The sequence below is a fragment of the Cygnus atratus genome, chromosome 25 (assembly GCF_013377495.2).
Source record: "Cygnus atratus isolate AKBS03 ecotype Queensland, Australia chromosome 25, CAtr_DNAZoo_HiC_assembly, whole genome shotgun sequence".
Taxonomy (NCBI): Eukaryota; Metazoa; Chordata; class Aves; order Anseriformes; family Anatidae; genus Cygnus; species Cygnus atratus.
In genome coordinates, this window is record NC_066386.1 from 3690720 (window position 1) to 3711307 (window position 20588).

Sequence of the window (20588 nt, forward strand, 5' to 3'; positions counted from 1 at the left end):
ATTCTTTTAAAACCTGAGACCTGAGCAAAAAGCACTGAGCCATTAGGAAAAGACCTGGAGGGAAGCGATGCATGTGGCAAGATTGGTTGTTGCAAATTTAATAATGGGGACAAATCGTATCTTTGGATAAAAGCTGTGGTCTCCCTGCAGTTGTGGTCATGCAGCACCAGCTCGCAGACCTGCTCCATGCCTTCGGGAACACGCTGAGGATGGCACCACAGCCAGCCTGGCTTGTTTCGCTTTCACCACCTCGTATTCAAAATTTTGACGCTCCACCTACCATCCAGATCCAAGCAGTGCCACAAGTGAAAGAAGATTCCAACTAATCCAGAAGACCAGGAATAACATAACAGCCCCGGCAGTGGTTTACACCACCTGGAGGCTGGCTGCTTCTGACCAAGCAAGAAGGGGGCACCAAGCGCTCCTGCCAGACTGATGGAGCTGGGGAGTTTCTACACCACTGCAATCTTTCAATCTTTCAACCTACCTTCAGATATACGAAATAAAGCAAGCGTTTTTTGAACAAAGTCTGAAAGCTTAACTAAAAGAGAAGTGGGAAGCAGTGTTTGTGCACGTGACCGTTAAGTAAATCTTGCTAATCCCTTGCTAATGAGAAGCATCTCAAAAATTCCTTAAGTGTGGAAAGGGTTTGGGGTATAAAGCTATTTCATCCTCCAGGTTTCATCTCAGAACATCTCACATCAAGTCACCACATGCGAACAGCGCAGAAATCAATGGTGTTTGTGAACCAGACCTACCCAAGACTCTGCTGAAAGCCAGCACACAGCCCGTGTATGCTCCAGGAATGAGAGATCAATTCCTGGCCCTGCTAGGCAAATTTAACACTGCTGCAAAGATAAAACAACAGCAGGATGAGAAGGGGAGGGGGGGGGGAAGAGGAGGAGGAGGAAGAGGAAGAGAACAAATAAAGGAAGGAAAACCAACCTGATGTTTCTATCATGAGTAATATGCAAAAGCTCACCATCTGATATCTATACCAGAGGTAAACACAACTCCGGTAGGCAAAAACAAACAAAACACACTTGAAAAAATATACCAGGTTCTCTTTCAAGCTTTCGTACAGTATTTCCAGAGCATTTCATTTTTTTACCTACAGAATTTCTAAACATTTAGCAAAACCCTGCTAGCAACTTGCAGTCAGGTAAAGCAATTTCCTAAAGGAAAACAATGAATTCACAAAAAGGTATATGAACAAAACAAAATGCAACCTGGAGACTGCTTTCCTTTACCTAAAAAGCAACCAACGACAACATCAAACCTCTCAACCAAACTAGGCACGTTACACACGTAAAGAAAATGATCAGCAACTTAAGTCGTTTCTTATTTGGAAACTTAAAAGAATAATTCATTTTTTACAAATATTTTTAGTTTCCTATATGTGTTTTAGTAAAAAAAAAAAACAATAGGTCAACTTCTATTAGCATGTGCATTTCATATGGAACAACTCCGAGAGCATGAATAAACATGAAGGAATGTAAACTCGGATGCTGGTTTTTATACAACAGAAAGCACGGACACACATGCACTTTCTGCTGCACTTTTTAGTTCTGTTTTAATGATGTGCCACAGAGCATCTTAGAAACAGAAAAAGCCCCTCCGTAACAGATCATGTAATTCCTCTGAATCCCGATTGAGCCAACTTTTGATTCCTACACAGGCACTCCAAAGAACTCAAAAATAACATTATTTGCCTTAATGTCCACAAGCACCTACTACATCAAACTAAAAGCTCTTCCCCCTAAACCCAGTGAAGATGCATCCAAGCCTTTTACATATAACATCACATATATTATAAACTTTTTTTTGAACTCTTCTGAAGCTGGTCTAGCCACATTTGCTGTTCCACACACTCAAGTTTTGGAGCCAGATTCTGTGCCCTTGCACACCATTAAATAGGGCTCCAGAATTCATTCTCTGTTGTTTACGAAATTCAGGGTGTTTTGCCAACACGAAGCATATATCAAGGCTTAATACTGGCAAGTTATAACTTTGGCATTTATAAGCATTTTTGTGTCAAAGCGCCTAAATAAATCATTGTAAACCAGTTCTATTAGGGATAGGAAAATAGACAATAAATGAACTCCTGCTCAGTTTTTCACCCTAGGTTGGTGTCACAACAAAGCATCCAGAACCCTGAAACTATCTGAAAGTTTAGCCCACCTACTGTGGATGGGGAGCTTCAGCAAACAAAAATAGCCTGGACATGGAAGAAGTGTTTTGTTGCAATGACATTTTTGTAAGCCCCTTCAAAAAGACTTGGGTTTCTTCCTTTATGCAGTTTTATAGAGTCCCTACACAAAAACCAAGTGAAATCAAACATTTTTCCAATGGGAAAGGTGTCTGGGGAAAAAAACTGGAAATCTTTATTTAAAAAAGCATCATTTTAGGTATTGCTCCTACAAAATTCTGAAATAGGACTACATATGAAAAGCTGTTCCTCGATCCACATTCCCTGCAAAAATCAGATGTTCTCAGTGACAACAAACGATAAATGACAAAGCCTGTCCACTGTCAAAAGGAAGTGTATACATTTACACACACGTTATGTGTACAGCTGGGAGCTGCTCCAGCTAGCGGGCGTTATTTCCACCCCTGAGGAGCAGCAACACAGGGGCCCGACACGAGGCCCCTTCTCCACCAAACTGCCCCCCCCCCCCGCCCAGGACTGGCCACGCTGCGTTTCTCACACGTGACATTACTATTTATTCAAATTTGCTCGCAGAACATCTCTAGCAATCAGTCAGCCAACGGCTTGTCATGGTTTATGCTTTTTTTGAGGGTCTGGAGAGGCCAGAACCAGAGGAGGGAGAGCAGGGCCGGGCCTCCTGCCCTCGGCCCCAAGCTCCTCGGACATCACAGAAGGCGACGTCCCGTACGCAAGCAGCCCCGACTCCTCCAGCAGGAGCCCAGACCTCGAGCAAACAGCCACCAGGCAGGGATCTGAGCACTGACAAGTTGACAAGGGTAGGCTCGAGGGGCCCGAATTCCCAAACCGCAGATTTCAGTAAGGAACAATACGATGTTCAGTAAGAACACAGGTGGTACCACCTGAGACTTTACAAGGGTAAATCCCCACATATGCCAGAGTTGGCTCTAATCTCTCCTTAACTAAATGGATAATAATGAATACAAGTTTTACTCTGCATATACCATTGCTGAACAAACCCAAGCCAAACCACGCTCACGTAACGCACGATATTGCAAAGACACACTCATCGCCTGCGAGAGTTTCACAGTTACTCAGTTTCCTGATACTGATGACTAGCTGAGTAATCTTGTGTCAGATGACCTAATCTCCCTTTTAAGACGGTTTTATCCAGACCTGAACAAATTTTTCATTCACCCCAATTTATGGAGGTTAATTCACATCGGCGAATTGCACTGTTTGTGTTAGAGTGAAAAGCTCAAGCACAAAGCTAGACGCACAAAACTCGAGCACAAAACTAGACACACGAGGAAAGTGTTCACACAAGGAGTGGTAAATGCAGCCCATAGTAGTGCCTTATCTCATTTTCAGGAAGAAAAAATGTTTGTCTCTAAGGAAAAACGCAGCGCAAGAGCTTGAAGTTAATCATCATCGCTTTGTTTAATGTGAAATTTTAGTTGCAAGCAAGATACACAAGAGAATACGAAGCGGACTGATACATCGGATAAGTAAAAACCATATAATGGTTTAGTTTACGTGAATGCTGAAACTTCTGACAAAATATCTAAATGAGGTAACTATTTCAAATAAGTCTATGTATCTCAAACTACACTTCAACTGTAGCTTGGTAAACAGATTAAACAAGCATATTCAAGTGCTCACTAAAGCACACTCATTAACTCACTTCAGAATTTGTGGATGCATCCAACTTCAACGCCGAGCTCCTTTTCAGAAGATCCCAACTACAGCAACCCGCCATGAAAAGCTAACTCACTGCAGGGTCCATTCAGTGGGCTCGGAAAAAGTCTTTATTGACCAGATTTGTTAGGCAGTCTTACAGACATTTACAAGAGACAGAAGCAGGGGAAAAAAAAGAAAGAAAGAAAGAAAGAATGAAGATCCAGACGCAAAGCTTATCTACTTTATGAGGACCCCTGCAGTTACAGCTATGCCGGGGGAAAAAAAGATCCTGGCAAAGACCCCTAGCAGACGGGCCCTGTATGCTGACATAAGCACAGCTAAATCATCTGCCCAAATAACTTAAGAACAACAAAAGTGCTCTTTGAAAGCCGTGTCCATGCACGGATGTTGTCCGCACTGACACGCAGTATGCCCAGGGTCCGAGCAGGTCTGTGCTAACAACCCAGAGCTGAAAAAAGGAATCCAGAAGTTTTGAGCAGGGTTCTTGCTAGGAGAGGCTCCAGCCTGCTTAACTACATGTGTATGGACAAAGAGAGAGGAATTGACGTTCTCTGCAAGTAAACATAACCTGCATCTTGTCTTCTGTCTTCACTTCTTCCCATCCTGTTTTGCCCACCCTTCAGTCCACGCAGAGCTCACCCCACCACACAGAGCAATGATTTGACATCCACAATTCACTCTCAATTTCCCATGCTCTGTGTGCATGCACGCAAGTGACATTTAGAGGAGGGTGGATGGCTGCTTTGGGTTTTTTGTTTTGTTTTACATTGCACGGAGCTTTGCATATTCTAAACCCTACTGGTCCTGTTTTCAGACAGCTGATTTTGTATAGAGGAGACTTAATCACTAGGAAGAAAGAGGTAATGGTGTACAGCCACTGCAGGCAAACTCAAAGAAGGTATTTCCTTGCACTGTTATTGATTGCTCTTTCAGATGAGCTCATGTTCAAGCATTCTATCAAAAACTGGAAGAAGTCTCAGACACATCAGCTGTTCAACTCGAAAACGTAAAGTCAGCACTTTATGTTTTCTCATGCAGATGGCATCTTCCAAAATAAATTGTTGTGAGTAGCTATCTGTATCTATCTTTTACTCAGATTAATTCATATACAATATTCTTTCACTTTCCAAAGATGGGCATCTCTTAAATACCAAATTCGTCAGAGATACCACTTTTTTGAGCCATCACATTCTCAGTATATCAGTGCATGTTATTGGTACGTCAGTGAGATAAAGCCTCAGCTACAGGCCTTGCCTACCACAATCCTTCATCCTTCTAAATTACAGAAGTGACATTTGTCTCTGGACAGTTGAACAGACCTTTCCACTTAAATCAGAATTAATTCATCTGTTGCGTTTGTTGCATGGTTCACAGAAACTTACCCATGTCAAGGCTTACTTCTAAACAGGGTTCCTTACAGAACTGACTTGTTTAGGCCATATGGACCAAGAATCTTTTTATTTCCTACACTACAGTTTATGTACTGAAAACGCATGGAAAGGATAATCTTAAATGTCTTACTTGTCATGGTTTGGGTTTGTTTTTGTTTGGTTGTTTGATTCTTTTTTTTTTTTTTTTTTTTTTTTAAATATTTCCACCTCTAGAGGTTCCTGTTTGAAGAGCAATGAGTGTCATCTTCCACTGTCGTCAGTGACGCTGAATCAATAGCTACCCTCAGTCAGGATCCAAATTTATAGAGAAAAAGGGAGCCAAAGGAGATGTACTGTGCTGTCTTTACCTGTTCTGTCACTTCAATTCTGTAATTACAAAAAACCATTAGTTCCAGTTCTTCCTATCTGCCTATGGTACATCTTCTCTCTGGTCTCTCTTTAATTAAAACTTAATTTAAGTGTGACTGTTAGTCAATTCTGATAACACATTCTACCCATTGATAAATAGATTTTATTATTTTTCTAAAATGCTAAGAGTTTTATAACACGTTTAAGAAGCTGAAATGTGCAGTTACACAAGAGATGTTCTTGTGGCGTGCCCTAAAGCTGACCGTGTGCCCAGCAGCATCGCCCGTTTCAAACACCCCACTGGCCAGTGTTGACGTTCGTGCACGGTCAGGACTTCACAGATTACCGAGGATGAGGCAAATTCAGCTGTTCTGTACGACCAGGTAGCATTACTCCCTTTGTAATGTCCTCCCAGTCACCCTCGACAGCCTTGTAAGAAAACCAAATAAAGGCAGGAGCGTGCCAGATCAAAGATTTAACCCTGGATCAATTCCTTTCAGTCCTTTTTTAGCACCCTAGCACCCAATTGACATAACTTCTCACCCCTGCAGCCCCTTGAAAGCTGCTGTCACTCACGGCTTCAAGCGGTACGCTCAATTCCACCATCCAAGCTACTGAGCAGCTTGCTAACCAGTTCTGTATCCACTTCACAGCAGTTTTGACTCTGCTATGTCCAACCTTTCAAACAAGAATGCCATATGGCACTGTATCAAAACTGTTACTAAAATCAGATAGGCGATCTTAACGTTTTTCACCTAGCTAGAAAGGTTCCTCATTGTCTTCCAGCAGGTAGCAGAGATTTGTACAAGGCTGGTGGCACCAAAGGATGAAGAAGCCGGATCTTTCCGCTCCCACTGGGCAAAGCCAAAACCAAATCTCTACGCCACTCCACTACCGCTCTCTTAAAACAATTCCTCAGCTTCAGCCTTGCATGTAATAACCTACTTGAGCCTTACATAATATGGAAAAATCCAAGTTTGTTCCTGCCTAGAAGCTGGTCTAGCAGGCATCGCAGCCCATGCTCCCGCCTTGCTCCCCTCTCACTTGCGCTAAAACGCTCGCAACTGAGACCCAGCAGAGCCCCCCGGGACTGAAAATACTTCGCAAGTCCGCAAAAATAAACGCGTGCCTTTCTCTTTGGAAATGCACGCTAATTTCGAACTGCGCCATTTGGCTTGTGATCACAACTTGTAACTGGCAAGAACTCCCACTGTTATTACTTTTTGGGATAACTACTACCCACATAGTGACAGATGGCATACTCCACCTCTGCTGAGGAGGTGTAGGAGCACTGCCTGCTGTCAGCATTGCATTAAAAAAAAATTAAAATCGAGACACGGATAATATTACCAGTCTGAAGAGAAAGCGGGTGGGCACACGTAGCCTTCACCGAACAATATTCCTTTCTTTCATGGCGCCTGTTAGACTAAATCCCCAATCCTGAAGGCCAAAGAAGCGAGGGATGCCTCAATGCACAACCAAACCTTAGCCAAAGTTTGGTGCCCATGGAAAGCTGCTCACAAAGACTTCGAGCAAGCACTGATGTTGTAACTGTGAAGCAGAGTAGCTCATACGAATAACGGCGTGAAATAGCAGAAAAATGAGTTGGGGTCCTCCAAACAAATCTTATGTTGAAAATGAAACAGAGAGCTCTTTGAATAATAGGAAAAAACACCTATTAAATTAGCAAGTGGGAGATTTCCCCCTCTCATATGACAAAAGTGAGCTATTAAACCAAGACACTTCACAATATGAATGCTGCTCAAAGAGATAACAAGCATTAGATCCCAATTTAAACGACTACAGAAAGCTACAGATTAAGCAAGGTAAAGCTACACGCACAGAGTTACTGCCTGGACCCCTGTCCCTTCGCACGTACCCTTAAAAATAAAGTCCTAGGAAGAACATCACAGCCTGCGAGCTTGGGGCTGACCAGCAAAATCCCCCAGCACAAACACCGACTGGGATCATTCCAACCACTGCAGCCACTCACACTTGCATCCCTCCAACTGGCTCGGCTTTACAGCCGCCATAAAAGCTTGACGCACGTTTCCTTTTGGCTCCTTTTTCCAAGCATTCGTTAATACTAAAACCCATCCTCGTGACATTTTATTTGGTTTTTCCCCTCTCTCAGAACCCTTCCCTACAATCTCTAGAGGAGAGCAAGTTGTTTATCCGTCCCCTAATCTCCCCTTTGCTGAGGACTTTCTTCTGCAGCACCTACAAGAGACAGCCCGCCCGGGTCTACCCCAATGACCTCCCCATGCTCACAGACACGCGCTAACCACTGAGCAGGGAGCCAAGCCATGACACTAAAAATCTGTGTACTATTAAGAAAACCTAAAGAACGAGCAAGTGGGAGCTTCAGCCTGAAAGGACAAGGCTATTTTGCCCGACTTCCTTCATTTACAGACCCCAGCATCGTGCTGCCATCCCTCCCTCCCATGACGCCGCGACTTCTGGCAAACTACAGAAGGCGTAAGCTTTCCAGCTGACGTCTCTCACACATTAAAAACACATCAGAAGTGCTGTGTACCTTCACCTTTTAGTTACTAGAGCTCTTCTAATTGTTACCTGGGACATTAAAGAGCACGCTGCTACCAAAAATAGCTTCCTGACGTAGGATAATCCCACAGGAGAGAACGGGAGATGGAAACGCCTATGCTCTTGAAGAGGGAAATAAGACCCAGACAAGGAAAGATGGGCACTTCACTGGTCACTGCACTCCAGTTGCACTTTGTTCCTTTATTTTCTAATAATATTCCTCCACAAAAACCTCTAACTTGATCAGATCCCAGTCTGAGAAGAGAGGAAGGCAGAAGCTCGTGTCCATTGATGGAACAAGACACCACCAGAACGTGCTGGGCCAGGCCAGGAGGACACAACAGGCCTGCTCGTCGCACCCATCTGGCAGCACCAGGCAGAAATCTGGGGGGGGGAAATGGTAAAGTGGGGTTGTTCTTCTTTACCTCACCCCTCAGAGGCAGTTGAGCGCTGAGGGGCCAACAGCTTTCACCAGGGAGGGATCAGCAGCTGGGTGGTGGCACAGACAGGTAGGAAACCCTTCAAAGAGCAGCAAGAGGCAAGCCTTTTTTTTCCTTTTTTTTTTTCCCTAAAACAGTAAAGCCAATAAGCCAGTTTCCATTTAACAACTGCAGAAAGAACCCAGACCCTCTAACATTTATCCCTCTGGTTATTAGTCCAGATCCACAAGCAGGAAGCTATGTAATGCACATTTGTTTCTCCTTACAGTTTTCTCCCGATTCTTCATTGGATTTTTCCCCCAACTTCATGTGAAATACAGAATCAAACCCAGAGAGAAGCAGCCCACTAACAGTGCTAAGCATGACACAGGAGCCCATAAAGATGGCCTACCAACATGTAACATGACACAGGAGCCCATAAAGATGGCCTACCAACATGTAAGCCACCTATTAAAACACCGCCCATAGGATCGAGCTCAATCAGCTTAATATTTGGTAATTCAAGGGTGGAAAATTCACCTGCAAGGAACTTTGGATTACCATCCAAAATTGTTCCAGGTTAAGCACATTAAGGTACTTCAGAGAACATCAGTCAGTGCTTTCCAGCAATGGGAATCAATACACAGCTGCCTTCTGGAGCCACGAGCTCTATAAATATTCACGTTCTGAAGAGAGATTTTGCGTTGTCTTTCCTTCTGATACTTCTCATACACACCAACTGTTTCTCTTCTTCAAGTGCATTCAGTAAATTTCCAACCAAACTAAGAAAGAAACCCAAATTTTGGAGACCAAGAGCCAGAAGTGCCTAAAATAAGGGGGACGCACGAATTAAGACAACTGAAAAAAAAGTTCCCACAGTGAAGTTTCCTACTGGCCACTTTAAAATACATTTTACTTAAATATCCTAAGTACAGAAAAATAGCTGCAATCTGCCAAAATAGTATTCTGTCTGCCCTGCAAATCCTACAGGCACAAAGGGGAAAATGAAGTAACTAAAACCCCAAAATATCTAAAAATGAGTAAATAGTTAATTTGTATCCATGCAGCAGGGGCACCTTCCTCTCTCTTTTCTCATCCTCAGTAATTAACAGCAAATTCCTAACGTGACTGCTATTGCAAATAGGAGTTCACCTATCCAAAATACTTTTTCCATTAATGTAACCCTTTCAACTGGAGGCTACAAAACTGAGATCATTACAATTCAACCCTAATTAGCCATTAAAGCCGATGTACGTAAGAATTAGACAACAGAATATTCACCATTAAAGGTGAGGGACTTGGAAAAAAAACACCAACCTCCGTTATTTGGGAATTTCACCTCATCCGCTGTGTCAGGCTATTCCAATTTAGCCGAGTGCAGAAGACGCAGTCCAACTCTTCAGCTGAACTTCATTAGCCAGCGAGGTATTTATACAAGCTGCAGGTTTGAAGTATTACACAATGGAAACCTGCAAAGCACCGCTGAAAACCAACTCTCCTCTTTTAACGGAAAAAAAAAGGAAGATATGGAAAAGGGGATGTGAAGACAGATAGCTCCCCACAGCCACCCCTCTGCTGCCTCACACGCAACCTGCTCTAAAGAGAGCACAAACTTCCAGGTCCAGCACCTCGAGGAAAGAGAAGCAAGAACGGCTGCCTCCATCCTCCCAAGCTTTGCAAAGTTTTAAATAAAGGAAGAAAGAAATTCGGTGTCCGCATACCCTTGCGGCTCAGCTCAGGAACAAACACAGCTTTGAGCCTGCCCTGCTTTGATCAGCGCAGTGAGGTCGGAGAAGCTCATCAGATGACTTCTCAACAACTTATGTCAAATAGGGCAACATGACTGGAAGCGGCTGTGGGGTTAAAAAAGATTATTCAGACATACCAGGACCTTAACCCTGGACATGAGCCGTTCTTCCTTATTAAAGGCAAGCCAATGGCGACCAACCAACAAGTTGCTCCAAGATTTCCACGTTCGGACAGTGAAAGACCTCTAACAAAACAAGAAACCACTCCCCGGTCAAAGGAAAAAGTAAAAGCAACTGCAGCCTTCATACCAGAGCTATCAGGGCACTCCAGGAGACATTCCTGCAGTCACCAACACGCTCCTTCCATAAAGTAGAAAGAGATAAGCACCACTAACAGCTGAAAGGCCGACGTGCACGTTACATACGCCGCTCTTCAGGGGCTGCTCCCGGCCACGGAAGCCCATGTTGGCCCCGGTCGGAGGGGACTTCAGGCAGGTAGCCTTCGGGGGATGGATGGGGACAAGAAGGATGGGTCAGGGACTTCAGTTGTGTTTGATGAAGAGCACAGAATCATTAAGGTTGGAAAAGACCACCAAACTGCTCCTACTGAGTGCTGCTGGGCCTGCCTGTGGCAAACCAGACGTTGTTCTTATGAATCAACGGAGGTGGGGGGAAGGAAGGGGAAAAATTGAAAGCGCTCTGACCGCTCCGATTTTAAAGGCCGAAAAAGCAACGTCTGAGCAAATAAGGGCTCCCCATGGAACAAGGAAAAAAGCTTTACCTAGATACATAAAAATATGTGAAAATGACCAAGTAAGCAAGTCTTACCCCACGGTTTGTTTTATGCAGAACATGTGCAAGGCCAACTGTTACCTATCCTTTAAACACTCCGAGCAGTATTTCCTCCAGCAATCACGCAACGTGGCACAAACATAAACTTGAGTCAAATAAGAAAGCCATACTTTGTGATACCATTACTAATGCCTTCCTAAAGAGTGTTTTTCAAGATGGAGTCTCTCACATCACAGCATAAATTAACTTGTTTGACACAGATTAGGAAGACAGGCAATAACGCTGCCAACAAGGGAACCGGACCGTCAGCGAATGCTATGGGCGGCTCCAAAGATCTCCCGAAGACCCGAAACACCACGGTGCCGTTACCAGAGCACCCAAAACATACTGCACTTTTACTCAAACTCCAAGACAGCAATTTCTCTCTCCCATCGGAATCCCGCAGCCAATTCCAGGCTACAACAAGTCAGATTCCTCTCCAGTTTGCCTTCATCCTCATCCTGGAACTGGATCCTGTTGCTGTGGGCTCCTACGCTGAACCTCAGCGAACTAAATCAGATGGGGAGGCTGCACAAAGCCAAAATTTCAAGACTGGGCTCCAAGCCCCCAGTTTGTCCGTTCCTTAAGCACACCAAACAAGCCACTACCTTCTCTAATTAACGTAGGGTTTGTCTTTAATTACTTTTTAAATGAATGTAAAACAAACTACTGTATTTCAGACCTATAAAATAATGGGACCAGAATAATTCTAAGTAGCATAACTAGAATTTGCTTTTTAGAGCTCATACAATCCAGTTAGCAAATAAACCAGAAATGAATGATCCAGTTCACTCCACCCCTGCAAATATTTGCAGATGCAGTGAGCTTTAAGTACGGATTTGTCTGCAGTGAACGCAACAGGTACACTCTCCACCTTGAATTTACAACGAACATGTCATTTCAAGACAAAGAGTTAACATTACACGAATCAGAAACCACCCGCGGGCTCAATTCTGCTCTCAGCACAGAGCGTGGTAGCCTGCCACGGGCCTCACAGGTCCTGCCTCCAGCCCCTGCACCACCACACTGCTTTCACAAGTTCAAAGGATGCTGACCAATGTTCTGAGAGGTTGGCACCTCTGTATTAAACATATCGGAAGGTGCAAGGCAACCTATTACCGAGCTCGCCACAATCTGTGGCTGCACAACAAGGCTGTATGACTGTAAGTATTCTCTGCACAACACCAAGCATAAACCAAATGTACCCTCACCGAAAGGCAGCCCCACACCTCTAACGGTGCCATTCCTGGAGACCTTTCTAAGGCTTCACACAAGTACTCCAGACACGGGCTTGCAACCAGCATCACCCGCTCCAAGAGCTCGCTGCCACCACGCAGGGCAGATCCAGCCACTCTTTCCTGCGTTATGCTCCCGCATCATTCTCGCACGCACCGCCCTGATGTTCCACACGACAAGTCCAGTTTGTTGATCCTGCTAGAAATGAACTCTGAAAGAAGAAATAGCTGTCATCCACCCAGCAGCTGCTCGAGCACTTAACTTCGCAGCCGAGAGGGGCTGCGCCACCACCCACACCACTGCTGCCACGAGGGCAGACATGGGGTCACTGCCTTTGCAGCAGTTCCTAAAATCAGCATAATCTCACCAAAAACCTACACTTAGAGTCATCTGCTTGTCTGGATGGCAGAGGACGTCAACCCGCCTTATCAGGCTGCAGGAAAGAAAATTCAGGCTCAAAAGTTTAAATAAAAAGAATCAATATGTATACTCAGGGCTTTGTACATCAAAAAGACACAAATGAGGAAATTATTGAAAAAATTCTAACGGATTTTTTTCTTTTGTTTCATACTGTGGAGGGATAGGTGTTGCTAGCTTCTCAGCTGATCACAAGTTCAATCACTTCTAGAAAAGGAACATTTACATAAAACATAAGGAGGAACATCATTTTTTTCTTTTCTTTTTTAAACAAAACAAACCATGCACAAGGAGGGTTGCAGATTGCTCTTTTTCTGTGTACCAGGCTTTTTCGGTGCTGGTGGTGGGGTTTTTGGTTTTGTTTTAAGAGTTTACTGGATGCCTTCTTATTGTTTTCCTTTTGCTGTTTAACAAAAAAGTAAAATACGCTATTACTGATGTGAACGAGCATTCTGAAATTAAAAAAATGTAAGATTCCATACCTATAAAATTTAAATATGCTATAAGCAAACCAAACAAGGCCTACGGAATTCAGTGTAGAGAGTGCATGACAACATTTTAAGTGATGCACATCTGGACCTAATACAGCTTGCATTTACACACGTTAATATTCATAAATAAGAATTTACAAGCAGAAAGTTAGGCATGCTCGCCTGTACTATTGTATAAAAACTAATCTATTAGAAACTCACTGGACATAACAGTTACATTCAGGGATTTCTCAACAGCAACGTATGTATCACTTATATTCCAAAGGTTCAATAGAAAGTAAATCTACAGTATGTAACTTGAAATGTTGAAAGGTAATCATTAGGCACCTCCGAAAACACCTTTTTGTTCAGAATATGCATTTCTAGTTAAAAAAAAACATGCAAACATTGGATCATGGGCAAGCCAATGGAAAAGACAGAAAGATGAGAACAGGAGAGGAATTGCTACAAAGCAATCAATACTGACAATTAGGTTATTTTATGACAATGTAGCAGTCATCCAGTTTCACTGAGCGTGTAACCAGTAACCCAGGCTGTAATTCCATGTCTAAATCTGCAGGCGAGCATGTCTTGGTGTTCTACGACCACAATCTAGATCCAAACAGGATACAGTCCTACCGCTCCTCTCCACGCCAGAGCAATTGGCGGTAAGTCTGGAGCACACAGCATTCTGCATTTATGATGCTCTTAGTGAGAGTTACTACGAAAAAAGCAGCACGACTCCTTAAGGAGCACTTTGTTTATTTTTTTTTTTTTTTTTTTAGAAGCCCCAGAGTCACAATGCCCACAAACCTCAAGCGGCTCACATATTCCTTGCCTAAGCACTGCTGCCTGATTTTTACCCCCCACTAGTTCATTCACAGAGCAAATAAGAAAGGATTTTGATTACGGCAAGCTGCAAATGCAATATATTGCGCTATCACAGTTTAATTGCACATTCATCACGTATTTCATAGGTAAACGTACCTCTACACAAAGTATCCATGATCTAAGGTGTCTCTCACCACTCCATTAAGAAAGCCTCACGTGACTGTAGCTAGCAAATTCTCCTCAAAACACTGTCACCAAAACACACTTATTTTACTATATATTGGTTTTAATCCACACACCAAGATTGGATGCTTTCAGTTTCAGGTTTTGGTTTCTAAGGTTTGAAATTTAAATAAGAAAAATCAGCAACAGCCAACCTTTAGCATTCTGAAGAGATCATTCCGAGCTCCAACCTGAGAAACACTGCGAGCACGGTTTCATGGCCATGTTGTTCTCTATCGCACGTTTGCTCTATTTCTTCTCGCTCGTCTCCCAGTTTCAGCATTCATTTGCCTTCGCTCACTATCCTGTAGCAATGCTACACTCCACAACAGCCCTAATCAACCTTTATCATTAACATGATTTAACTTCTCCAGATATTTCTCCTCCCTTATGCCACGTCCACCTGTGTAAAAGCCTAAAATCCACACCGATGCACCATTCCCTAGATCACCTTGCTGTCTGCCATACGCTCCTGAACTTCCAGACACAAACGGGGACAAGAACGTCTCTTCCCTGCAAAACACATACACCAGCGCAGCCGTCTGCCTCGCCGTATCTCCTTTCTTCTTTACATTTTAGCCCCCAACAGCCAGCCCACGCCTGGAACAGAAAGCCGCTGCGTGTCATCAGCCTCCCCGCTCCTTACTCACCCCCGGGAGGAAGAGGAGGGAGGATTTCAAGCCCTGCTTTCCTCAAGAGGCATCGGGCAGGGCTGCGGGGGGCTCCTCACGGGCATCCTCTCTGCCGCCCGGTGCCTGTGAAGGAGAGAGGCCGTTCACAAGGCAGATCCCTCCTGCGTGGCTCGATCCCACCTCAGGATCCCCACTTGGGATCCCCGCAGCCCCACTCACGCCCAGGTGCCCCCGCAGCCAGCTCCGAGCCTCCCCAGCGCCCCCCAAATGCCACGGCTGGGCTGAGCCAGGCGACCACCCCACAGCACCCCACAGCCCCCCAGGGCCGCCGCCCCTCAGCTCTGCAACCGCGGCCAACGTGGGGGGGTGAGGGGGGTAACGGGGGGGTGAGGATGGGGGTTATTGGGGTGTGAGGGGGTAAAGGGGTGAGGACAGGGGTATGGGGGTGTAAGGGGGGGTAGGGGGGTGAGGATGGGGGTAAGGGAGGGTGAGATGGAGCGTGAGGAGGGTAACGGGGGTGTGAGGATGGGGGCTACTGGGGTGTAAGAGGAGGGTAAAGGGGTGAGGATGAGGGTAGGGGAGGGTGAGGGGGTGTAAGGGGGTGTAAGGAGGGGTGAGGGGTGTATGGGGGTAATGGGGCGTAAAGGCGGGTGAAGGGGGGGATGAGGGGGGTGTGAGGGCGGTGGGGGGTAAGGGAGGGGGTAGTGGGGGGGTGAGAGGTGGAGTGAGGAGGGGTGTGAGGGAGGTAGGGGGATGTCGGGGGGGTGGCTAGGGGTAACGGGGTGTGTGTGAGGGGGGGTGAGGGGTGTAGGGGGGGGTAAGGAGGGGGTGAGGGCACGTGGGGGGAAGATAAGGAGGGATGTGAGGAGGGCGAGGGGAGGCCCTGAGGGGACACCGCCGCGTCGCGGGGCGTCGCCTCCTCCCCCCGATCTGTCGCCGCGGGGTGAGGGGGGGGGGCACCCCCTTGGCCCTTACCTGGCGCGGCGGGGCTCAGCGGCGGCCCTCACACACACACACACACACACACACACACACACACACCCCTCGCCCCCCACACGCACCGCCCGCGCCTGAGGAGCTGGGGCCGCCTCCCTCTCCCCACACCGCCGCGGCGGGCGGGCGGCTGAGGGAGCGGACGAGCCGAGCCGAGCCGAGCCGAGCGCGCTCCCGGCGGGGAGGGGACGGCGAGGGGCGGGGGGCGGCCGCTGCGGCTGCTCGCTCGGCGCCCGGGCTCCCGCAGCGCCCCCCCCCGCTCCCTCCCGACCGCAGCGCGCCCCCGCCGCCGCGCGTGCACGCGCGGAGATGGGGGGGCAGGGAAAGCGGGCGGGGCCGCGCTCGCCCCCCGGCCGTGATGGGGGGGGGAGGAAGGGGGGGGGGAAAGGAAGCGGCGTGCGCGCCCCCGGGCTCGCTCCCTCCCTCCCCGGGCTCGCGCGCGATGCGCTCGGAGGTGAGCGGGGAGGGGCTGTTGCATATTCATGAGGGGGGGGCGCGGCTATGCAAAATGCGCCGCTGCCCTCCTGCGGGGGGGGGGGGCTCCTCCCGTGAGGGGGCCGCGCTGTGGGGGCTGCGCGGGCTCCTCCTGTGAGGCGGCTCCGCTCGGCGGGCGCCCGGCCGGGGACAGCCGGCTGTGGGCAGGGCTCTGCCCGCAAGGAGGGACCCGCAGCGGCCCCCTCAGGTGGCTCCGGCCTCCGGCAGAGCCTCCCGCTGAGGCGTTACAGCCGCCCAAGCTGGCCCCGGCTCGGGCGGAGCGGCCGCCGCCGCAGGTTCGCCCTGCGAACGCCCCCCCCCGGCCTCCTGCTGAGGGGATTGCGGAGCAAAACCCGAAATCCGAAGGGTTTCAGTCAGTTTTCCCTACAAAAAAATCAGCCAGCTGAAGACCAGGTGCAAAGGGCGTACACAGGAAAAGCTGCGCTACCTTTTAAAGCTAGTAGACATTTATTCACGTTACCCAAATAGCTCAAGAAATACACGCTGCAATCTAATCAGTGTGCCAGCTGAATTGTCCACTCTGAATGAAATACAATAGTGACAGAAATTTGGGGTTTCTCATCAAATGTTACAGATCCAAGCTGTTTTTGCACAAAAAGTACACAGTAAACATAATTTTATCTGGTTATTTCCCTTTAAGAAAACTAACATTTAGGCCTTACTCAACAAAATAATCTTTTTAGTCCCAGTACAAAGTGTTCCCTTTAATTAAATTAATTACGAGTATCTACACTCCCTTGGGATGGATGCCTTGTTAAACCTTCTGGGTGCAGATTGCTTGCCTCCATCTAACCCCTGGACGGCTGAGAGCTTTACATCACATCTGCCCACAGTGCCAGATGAATGACCAAATAAATTAAGCAACAGGGTAATCTTCAGGTGTGAGTCAAGAAAATTACTTGTACAAAACAAACTCCTATGGAAAAAATCCTACCTAGGAAGCACTAATAAAAAATGGAGGTAGCCCTGTGTTTGGTTTTGCTGTGTATTTGTTAGCAGAGCAGGTATACAGATGCCGCGTTTCTGGAATTAAGCATGGATCAGAGTAAGTGGATATATATCAGCTATCACTGCAGTCCTCACTTTTTTCTTTCATAAGAGAGTGGCAACAGATAAAACAGAGCAACAAGCACTTAAAAAAATAGTAAGGAAATACTCCAGAAATATTTTCATCTAAATCTGTAGCCTCCTGTCTCTTTCATTACTTCCAGCAGAAGTGCTTTCTGTAATTGCTTATCTTCTGTTGCCCTTTAGTCTTTTTAAACGACATACACTAGGGGGGAATAATACATAGTCAGAATAATTCCCATTTTTCCTTCAGCAAGTTATTAGCATAGCAAATCACTGACTCCATGTTACAGTACCAAGGATATAATAGTTCCACCTACAAGAAAATATTCTCAGAACTGATGTCAACTGCTTTATATATGTAGCTATATCGTTACTAAGAAAACAGATTTCAAGACATAGGTTTGTGAAAGAGAGGGAGGATCTGACACTTCCAGTATAGAGCTGAGAAGTCAAAGGGTATGAGATAATGGCAAAAGAGCAGCTCCAAATAGGGATACAGGAGCCACAGTGTCTCAATATTTAGTCATTTATGTCCAACCCAGAGAGGCTGTGCTAGCCACCTGTGAGAATTTACAAGCGGTCATACAGCGTCCATTTTCCGCGCTATCCTCTTCAGCAGTGGCCAAAAGGGGATGCTTCAGCACAGGCAGGCATGTAGAATGGTTCCCCAAAGCCTTATGGCAGCCTGCAACGAGTCTGGCCGAAGGACCTCCTGAGGCACATGTGATTCCTAAGTATTTGTGCTACACACACAGGCTCTGTGTACAGCGTACTAATTTAGGCTGGGTGCCTTCCGACTGAGAACTCAAATAGGCAAGGAACTGCTTCAAGTCAATACTTGGGTTTGGAGTCCCTGAGGCAGAGGGAAAAAAGAAAGCATCCTTGTTTTCCACCCAGGACAGCCTCCCTTGCATTTTCCAAGGAGACAGATCCTATTGGAACACACCAAGTCTGTGCTTCGGTATAAATAAAGCACCAAACTGCCCAGACCTAGAAGACTGAGCTGGTCTGTGCCTACACAGAAGCACGACTATAGGTATTCAAAGAATATCAACACCAAACACCTTATTCAAAGAATATCATCAGCAAACACCCACAGCATTTAAAATGGTCAAGGATTAGCTAAAGGATGAGGGGGGAATTTTCAGGATCACCAACTCCAGACTTTGGTCCAGAAATCCAGTCCAAGTTCCATTTTGGTCACATCCACACCTAATTGCGTCTGGCCCCTGAGCCTTATAACCACTCCTTCAGACATCTTTCTGGTGAACCAGGGAGCCAAAAAAATTCACATAAAAATCTCAATCAACTCTTTATGTCTTGTGAGGTTTTTTTTACTGCAAACTGACATGAAGTTTGCACAACAGCAAAGAAAAAACATGGCTGTAACAAACAAGATGTTGTCTCTTAAATAGCCAGAATACCTACAGTAAGATATAAAAACACTCAGTCTTTCAAATCATATATACCATCAGATAATCTCCTAGATGGATGCTATTAAGTGTGACCATATAAAAATAAATATTGCTTACAATATGTTATCTAAGAAATATATGCCTATGGAGAAAATAGTTCAGAGTAATCCTCTAGATGTGAGATACTGATTTTCTTCACACTTCAGCAGTCTAAAAGAACACAGGTTCTGCCATCCCTTCACTAACTAATGAAAGGCATATCTATTTCTGTTGCCTGGGGAGATTTCAAATAGATTTGCTTTTTTTTTTTTTTCCAGAAGGAAAGGGAGATTTCTGTTTTTCTGGCTGTTTCATTTTCATTTTTGCAATTTTTGGCAAGAGCACCTTGAGCTGCGGATAACTGACTGTATTTTGTCTAAATCTAAGTAAATATGTGCTTTATGATCCTTCTCCTACCACCAGTGTCCCATTTTAACACCACCATTACCCTTCATCTGAGAAACAGCTGAAATAGAGGCTTGATAACAGAACTTCAGAGAAGAAACAAGTAACAGGATGAGTAAAAATAGCTTTATTTTCTTGTATACACCTGCACAGGAGCAAGATGACCAGACAACAAGAAAGGATCGACATTTGGGAGATCTCGGAATTAATACAAGAGCTACTGGTTCTAGTCAGCAGTTTTTCCAATAATAGAAGCCAACAGAGACAAAACGTTTTCTGCTCACCAAGCTCTGTCTCCTCAGAAATGAGTATAACCAAGCCCCAAAACTCCCCTGAACACCGAGAAAGAGAACGTTAAAGGCTACGTAGAAACAAAAGGCTGATGATATACACCTCGGCATATTAAACCTACATCAAACAGTCCTTGGCTGTAGCAGGAAGCAAATCACAGCAATTCCTGTTTCCCGTCTGCAGCAGATGGAAGGAAAGGAAAAAAGCCATAATCTTAGATAAAGTTCAGAAGTGTTTGGCCAAGAGATGAGCCTTTTACTGCGTGCTGGAGGCCTGTTAGAACTGGCAATTACTGGCCTCCAGAAGGATTTAATTCCATGTGATCAGAGCCCCTTTGCAGAAGGTCTTGCCCATTTGTCCACAAGAAATGTTCAGAGAGAACAACACTGCAAAAAACGACATTGCGAAAGAAGGGCATAACACGAGATGTTACAGCGCTGTTTTGGTGGCAGCAAGCAAAGAGAGCTTTCATGTAGGGTGATAGGTCCCTTGTCTAGCCAGAGCTTCCTCCTGCCCTAAAACTTCTCCAATGATGCCTGATGCTTTCTCCTGTTTTTTGTTTTTCAAAACAGGTACCTGAGTGAGATGCCTGAACCTACCAACCAAACGCACGTGCCTCAGTCCAGAATCTTGTCTAACAGAATATTCTTTTTTTAATAATGGGCGTTTTCTATGTCAAAAACTGTAATTGCAATTTTGAAAGAGAGGATGTATTTATGCAGATCATAATTTGGCAACAATACCAATCTGAACATTTTCCTCTTGAGAGGCACCCCGGGAGCTTTAATGATTGCATGCATTCAAGATAACATCTTGACTGAAATAATGCACCTCTGGCACACTGGGGTACACCTATCAGACAGCAAACAGCACTCAGTTGTAAACAAAGAAAAATCTTCATAATTGTACCTTCTGATTTGTT

At 45.7% G+C, this 20588-nt stretch overlaps 1 protein-coding gene across 1 annotated transcript in view; it reads right to left on the bottom strand.

The window, feature by feature from the left end:
• Window positions 1–16043, bottom strand: part of TANC2 (tetratricopeptide repeat, ankyrin repeat and coiled-coil containing 2) — a 244554-nt gene extending 228511 nt beyond the window's left edge. The window contains exons 1-2 of the mRNA XM_050715451.1: window positions 15933–16043; window positions 14976–15080 (exon numbers count right to left, since the gene is read on the bottom strand). The gene's annotated coding sequence lies outside the window, so the exon portion shown is untranslated. The remainder of the gene's footprint in view (window positions 1–14975; window positions 15081–15932) is intronic.
• Window positions 16044–20588: the final 4545 nt, after the last annotated feature.